At 50.5% G+C, this 7,588-nt stretch overlaps 1 pseudogene; it reads right to left on the bottom strand.

Moving 5' to 3' along the window:
- Positions 1–1,642: 1,642 nt before the first annotated feature.
- Positions 1,643–7,588, bottom strand: part of LOC144250635 (arylsulfatase D-like) — a 54,706-nt pseudogene continuing 48,760 nt past the window's right edge.

Genomic DNA, 7,588 nt, shown 5'->3' with positions numbered 1-7,588 from the left:
CCCTCTCCATTTCCTCCTTCTCCTTCTCTCTCTCCTCTTCCTTCTCCTCATCTCTCCTCTTTCTTCTCCTTTTCCTCAACATCTCTCCTCCTCCTCTTCCATCTCCATCTCCTCCATATCCTCCACTTTCTCCTCATCCCTCTTTCTCCTCCTCCTCATCATCATCTTTTCTCCATCTCCTCCTCCTCCTCGTCATCCTCCTCCCCTTCTCCTCCTCCTCCTGCTCCTTCTTCTCCTCCTACATCTCCTCCTCCTCCCTGCTCCTTCTTCTCCTGCTCATCTCTTTCCTCCCCTCCTTCTTCATCTCTTACTCCTCCTTCTTCTCCTCCTCTTCCTCCATCTCCTCCTCCTTCTTCTCTTTCTCCTCCTCCTCCTTCTCTTTCTCCTCCTCCTCATGCTGTTTCTCCCTTTTGTCCTCCTTCTCCATCTCCTCCTCCTTCTCCTCCTCTTTCTTATCTCTCTCCTTCTCATCCTCCTCCTCCTCCCCCTCTCCTCCTCCTCCTCTATCTTCTCCTTCATCTCCTCCTCATTCTCCTTTCCCACTTCCTCATCTCTCCTACTCCTCCTTTTCATCATGTTCTCTCCTCTATCTCCTTTTCCTTCACCTCCTCCTTCTTCTCTGACTCCTCTGTCACTTTGTCTTCCTTCTCCTTCTACTCCCTCTTCTCCTCCTCATCTTTCATCCTCCTCTGCATCATCATCATCATTTCTCCTCCTCCTCCTCCTCCTCCTCCTCCTCCTCCTCCTCCTCCTCCAACATTTTTTCTCCCATTCCTCCTCCTTCTCTTCCCCTACTTCTCCATCTTTTCTTCCTCATATTCCTCCTTCCCCTCCACCTCCTTCTCCTCCTCCTCCTCAGCCTCCTTTTTCTGCTCTTCCATCTCCTTTTACTTCTTCTCCTACCTCTCCTCCTCCTCCTCATCTCTCCTCTTCCTCCTCCTCATCTCTCCTACATCTCCTCCTCCTTCATCTCCTCCTGCTTTTATTCCTCCTTCTCTTCCTCCTCCTTCTCCCCTCCTTCTCCTCTGCCCTACCACTTCCTCCTCCACATTCTCTTGCTCTTTCTCCTCCTCCTTTTCTCATCCTTTTCCTCTTCCCCATCCTTTTTCCCCTCCTTCTCCTCCTCCATCTCCTCTCCTTCTCCTCCCTCTCCCCTCCTCATGTCTCCTCTTCCTCCTCATCATCAACATCATCATCTCTCCACCTACTCCTCCTCCTTGTCTTTCTTTTTCATCTCCTTTCCTCCTCTTCTGCCTCCTCTTCCTCCTCCATTTTCTTTTCCTCCTTCTCCTCCTCCATCTCCTCCTCCACCTCTGTCTCTTTCTCCTCCTCTTCATCATCATCCCCCCCCTCCTCCATAGTCTCCATGCTCTGGAACCTCGGATGTGGACTCTTTTGGCTCCCTGTCTCTGTCCCTCCCCGTGGCTAGCCCCTCACCTCTGTAGATCCCGTTGCACCTCCCCAGCTGCTGGTGTTCATCTGTGGCCTCCATTAACCCTCCATGATCGGAGTCCTAATAGGTGATCGTGGAGTTCTTCAGACGGTTCTAATCAAGAGCTTGGAGGGCTTTAGCGTGGAGAAGGTGGAAGGTGTCAAAGAGAGCGCTCACACGGGTCTCAGCTGGGGGCATGCGCTTCCCATTCTATGCACAAGCCACCTTGTACTGGACCGTCACAGAAAGAGCCCCCAGCCCAGAGACCACAGGGACATGTGTGATCACGGTGCTGAGACTGTCGTGCCCAGGTCTGCTTAGCACCGCATCACCTCGAAAACCAGGAGAGACTTGCAAAGAAATATCCAGGATGTCGTCAGCAGGTATGGTTTTGATGTGCAGTGCCAGTGGGGTCAAGTGCCCTAATAAAAGGGTGAGAGTGTGGCGGGGGCGAGGAAAAGGCATGACAGATTCAAGCCCACATGAAAGGAACCACATCCAATAGCAGCAAAGTTTATGATGGCCATGATCAGAAGAGCACGGGACACCTGCAAACCCAGCAATATCTCCCTGCACCATGGAGACCAGCGGTCCTTCCGACCCCTGAAGGCACAGAGGCCAATTCATGAGGGATGTGAGCTGCTGTCCTCCTTGGGGACATCTGCCTCTCACGTGGTTCAGATGTCAGGATATTCGTGCAAGGACATGTCACCTGACCTGCGAGGGCTTCCACGTCTCCAGGAAACCCTCGCAGATGGAAGAGTCTGCAAGTTCTTGCTTCTCTCTAGCGTTTGTCCAAGCCCCGAAAGCAGAGCCCTTTTCCTCCACCATGCTGAAAGCTAACGTTTTCTCTCTGCTTCCTGTAACCACTAAGGGTGACGCTGAATGACAGCTTCTCACAAAACTGACTGCTAACGAAATGATTGGTTTTGTGCAAAATTAGACTATCACTGGGAAGAAATGAACAAACAAGTGACACGAATGGGGTGTACTCTCCCCCGTTCTTGATCTTGACTTACCTACAAACCACTCCATCCCCTCCACGTTGTCTCTGTATAAACCATGGCAGCTTCTCCTGAGGAAGGCATTCAAGGTCACCAGAGGAGTGTGGACGTGCAGCTGGGACACAAAGAGGAGAAAGGGCCTGTTCTTGTTTGTGAAATTAGAAAACCACTGGAATTATGGACGGGAGATGATGGTGTCCACAGTGGACCTTGAATGTGCTGCATCCGTGACTTGGGTTCACCTGCTGGATTTCACTGTGAGGGGTCCCCTCAAAAACTCATGAGTTCACTTACTAGCTTTGAAAAAAAAAAAAAAAAACTCATGAGTGAGATCATGCAAGAAAGTTCACAGGTAAATGATTAGATTATGAGAGGTGTGACCTAGAAGTGGATTAATGCACTTGGATGAACTCACTGGGTGGTGACTGTAGCACGTGGGGTGTGGCTGGAGGAGGGGATCCCTGGGCTGTGCCTTTGGGGTCTCTATTCCTGTCCCTGGTGAGCAGAGCTCTCTCTGCTTCCTGGTGCCCTGTCCTGAGCTGCTCTCCTCCTCCAGGCCCTTCCACCATTTTGTTCTGCTCCCCTTGGGCCAGAACCATGGAGTCAGTCGGCCAACCATGAACTGAACCTTGGAAACCATGAGCCCCAAATAAACTCTTCCTCCTCAAAATGTTCTTCTTGGGACCTTTGGTCACAGTGGCAATTTTGTCTGAGTAAAACAATATCCATGGTCAGTATACTACAGGAAGATATTTTGAGAGGGAGGGAAGGGACACCCCACCCACCCACCCTGTGTTACAGAACATTGCCTTCATTATTATTTTATTATTAGGTGCTGCTAATTTCTGACTTTCCCTAATTTATAAATTAAATATCTTCATAGGTATGTACGCATAGGGAAATAGCTATGTATTATTCTATATGTATTAATATTTATTTATTACTTATATATTAATGGTTGGGTACTCTCTGGGGTTTCAGGCATTCCCTGGGCCTTGGAAAGAGTTCCTGATGCACGACCACTACTTGGATACTTTCCAGTGCAACCCGGTAACTCAACGCAGAGATCCAAGTGTGGAAACCAATTCATACAAAGAGGTTGGACCTTTCCTTTTTCTTTTTTCTTTAGCACCAGAGATGGAACCCAGGGGTGCTTCACCACTGAGACCCTTCTCCAGTCCTTTTGATATTTTATACAGACAGAGTCTCACTGAGTCTCTTACGGCCTCTCTCAGTTGCTGAGGCTAGCCTCCCACTTGCCATCCTCCTGCTTCAGCCTCCTCAGCTGCTAGGATGACAGACATGGGCAAAGTGACTCCATAAAGAAATCCTTCAGCATATACACTGTGAAATACTATGTAGCCATGCAGAAGGATAGCTTACTTTCATTTGTGAATGAAGTGTGAGTTTGGACCTTTTCAATGCTCCTGCTGCTATGGGACCCCAGGGTAGCTCACGGCTCAGAAACTGCCCCCCACCCCGGATCGTGAGGGTCCCCACCTTTGAATGTAGGCCGTGGCTTCCTGCAGCATCCGTCTGGTGGTGCTCCCCACATCCATGGGCTGCTCGGTGACCTGGTGGTTCTGCATGAGCACACAGTTTTCCAGAGTCGCAGGAACCCACAGCTGGAGAACCACGTGGTGAAGACGAGGCTGGCTGTGCGCCCAACTTCGGTCTAGGGATCCGAGAGGAGGCCACTGAGTTTGACAGCCATGGGTGTCAGGACGCCCAGAGCCAGGATTCGGGTTTAGCGGCTGAACCGGGCAGCCACTGTGACCCCCAGGTCTGAGGGCCTGTCAGGGTCGCAGTTGTTGATCAGGGTGAAGGGCAGTCCATAGAAGTAGTGGAAGCTGTGGTTCAGCGGGTGGTGGCAGTGGTCACCGCGGGACGCGCAGCTCACGCCCTGGTGCCACTTTCCTGCGAGTGGGGGTGGGTTGTCAGCCACACAAAGGGCGCACGCTGTTACCTGGGACAAAGAACCCCGGGGCCATTTGGATGCGGTCAGGGGAAAGAAAACCTCCAAAGAGCAGATCCTGAATCAGCAGAGGCTATGAGTGACCTCAACCAAGACTTGCTTTTGGTTTTGGGTACCAGGGATTGAACTCTGGGCCACTCGACCCCCGAGCCCCATCCCCAACACTTTTTGTGTTTTATTTAAAGACAGAGTCTCGCTGAGTTACTTGGGGCCTCGCTAAACTGCTGAGGTGGGCCTCTAACTTGCGGTCCTCCTGCCTCAGCCTCCCAAGCTACTGGAATTACAGGTGGTGGAGCCAGGCTCTGAAGAGCTTTCTGATTCCTTGGGGCTGAAGAAGATAGACAGGTTCATAGAAGGAAACAATGCAAAATATATATCAAAGAACCCCAAACCTCTGCAATGAGGAGAACTTCTGAACTGAAAACCATCCAAGAGGGCCGGAGTAGAGCCAGATACCAACTCAGGAGGCGGAGAAGGATGAAAGGTTTTTTTTTTTTTTTTTTTCCTCCAGAGGAAATTGGTCCCTTGACAATTGGATGGGAGGGGAATCAGGTGTTCAAATACTTACGAGGCTGGTGGCATAGCCTTGCTCCTTTGGATTTTTGCAAAAGTGGTTTCGTTGGCAGGAAGCCTGCCTGAGCCTGCATTCCAGCAGAGGACCAGGTACTCATCGTTGTCCATTCCTGCGGATCCCACGGCAGAGCAAGGTTTATGTTCCCTTTGCCAGGAATAGGTCTTAGCAAAGGGATTCTAGCCACCAGGGGACAGTGGGCAAGAATCTGGCTGTCAGCACTTGGGGAAGGTGGGGAGGTGGTGCTCTGGGTAGGGAGTGGGTGCAGATCAGAGAGGTTGTTGAATGTGCTATTGTGCACAGCATGACCGCACCACTGAGCATCATCTGCCCCAATGTCAGCTGCATAAGTTGGACACACCTTGCCTATCCTGAGAACCAATCCAGTATATCTATCTATCTATCTATCTATCTATCTATCTATCTATATATCTATCTTTACCTATCATCCAGGTACCATTACATTTCTTCTATCCCCTTTCTATCCACACATCATTTATCTGTCACCTGTATGTGCATTATGCATCTGTCACCTCTATATACCTCTATCACCCATCATTAGCTATCACCTGTTCCTCTATTATCTATTGACAGGATTGCTATCAATTGAGCATCATTAATCCATCTTTCTTCATTGATGGTATCACCATCATCATCTATGGAGCATTGTATCTCACCTGTCAATCACCGTATTTCTGCTTCTCATCCACCAATGATGGTGGTCATCCAGTCCCAGAAAGCTTCCTCCACACAGCCTACCAAGGGCACCTACCTGGCAATTTGATGAGACAAGAGCTGGTACGTGGAAAATACCAGAAGGAAAAGAACCTTTCTCCTGTACCAGACGTGCACAGACATTTGTGTTGGGTGTTTTTTCCCTGAGCATTTTTTTTCTCTGAGTATCAGCATGATTCCTGCAGAACCTGCAGCATGCTGTGTGTCCCAGATCAGCTAGGGAAGATCTAGACCTCAGGAAGAGGTGTGTGGTTATCTGTGACTCCCATTTGATTAACCCAGGGGTACCTAAACCCTGAGCCCCCTCTGTAGCCCTATTTTGCATTTTATTTAGAGACAGTGTCTCACTGAGTTGCTTAGGGCCTCCTTTTGGCTGAGGCTGGCTTTGAACTCATGATCCTCCTGCCTCAGCCTCCCAACCGCTGGGATGACAGGCATGCGCCACCATGCCAGGTATTGTGTGTGGGTTTTAACACCCATGGGGGCTGAGGCTCATGAAGGGTGAGGGCATACGAGGTCATGTTTGGAGCACACACTGCAGGAAGGAGACAGGAGGGCACATTAGCTTTCAATTTTCCAGTCTCTGCGGGATCCCTACCCAGCCAGAGCAGTGATGGGGTCCAGGCTGTAGCAGGGAGCTGCTGTCCACAGTCCCTGCGACACCCACCTGATTGGAGTGACTCTGTTCCAGGTGCAGAGCGGGCGGGGGGGGGCGGCGCCAGGTGCTCGGTGAGTCTCACGCCCTCCTTCGTCAGCCGTCGATATTGTGAGTCCTGAGAAAATCAGATGAACGTAACTTGGGAAAGGTTTGGGAATGCTCTGGGCTTCAGAAGAGGCCTGCATGGAACTTCCCGGGGCTGCGTGGCACCTGTCTTAGTGCGCCCACTTCTCTGACTTTGCAAAGGACAGATGAGGCTCACCCTGGGCAGTTCCTCCTACAGCCCTCCCCCCACCTCAGCTGTTGCCAAAGCTACAAAGGGCACCCCAGATTTTGAATTTTGGCTTTGGCCTGGGGGGCTGGCACAGAGACACCTTGGCCGTTTCAATTTCTGGGGGTCATGAATGACAGATGTTGCACAGTGATTATAAACACGGGCTGTGAGAGACGCTGTTGTCTAGCTGGGGAATGATGTGGGTTCTGAGCCCAGGCAGTCTGGGCTCAGCCAGGACCTTAGGTGGGTTCGGGGTACAAAATGCACATCTGCGTGGTGACATTCTCCTCTTAGGTTGGGTTATCGGGGACCCCTTGTCACAATAACTCTGTGGTTACATCGCAGGGCTTCTTATAGGAAGATGGACCCCACAAAATTACATTTGAAGGAAGAGATGACCGATGTCACACACAAAGACAAAGTTTTTGGCTTTTTCTTATTTTGGGGGGGTATGCAACCCAGGGGGCTTGTATGCTTTAAATATCCCATCAGCATCCACGAAGGGTGCACCCTGAGTTTCCTACCAGGTTTCTCAGGTGCAAAATTCAAAGAGAAGATGAAACACTTCACCTAAGAGCTTTTGCAGTCAGACGTGCAAAAATAGATTGAGAATTTCACTGTAGATACGTATCACAAAGGCAGTGACCCAGCCCCTAGAGCTCAAGGAATTCCCCACGGACTGTCAGATGACAGGTGCTACTCTCTTCCCTTCTCCCTTGGAGGAGGCTGCATCTGGTGGGAGCTAAGCTATAAAATCTCAGACCTTGTTCTTCATGCGCCTAAAGCTGACCACTCAGTTACCTCCCATAAGAAAAGTTTTGCTCCCCTGAGGACAACTGGAAAAGTGCAGAGACACTGGAGGTGTCCCACTTTGGGATGTGGTGCTATTGGGGAGCAGCAGGTGGAGACCAGAAATGTTGGTCAACATCCTACAATGCA

This window comes from Urocitellus parryii, chromosome 16 (assembly GCF_045843805.1).
Source record: "Urocitellus parryii isolate mUroPar1 chromosome 16, mUroPar1.hap1, whole genome shotgun sequence".
NCBI classification, from domain to species: domain Eukaryota; kingdom Metazoa; phylum Chordata; class Mammalia; order Rodentia; family Sciuridae; genus Urocitellus; species Urocitellus parryii.
Note: the sequence above shows the minus strand (reverse complement) of the source record. Positions and strands in the feature narration are given on the sequence as shown.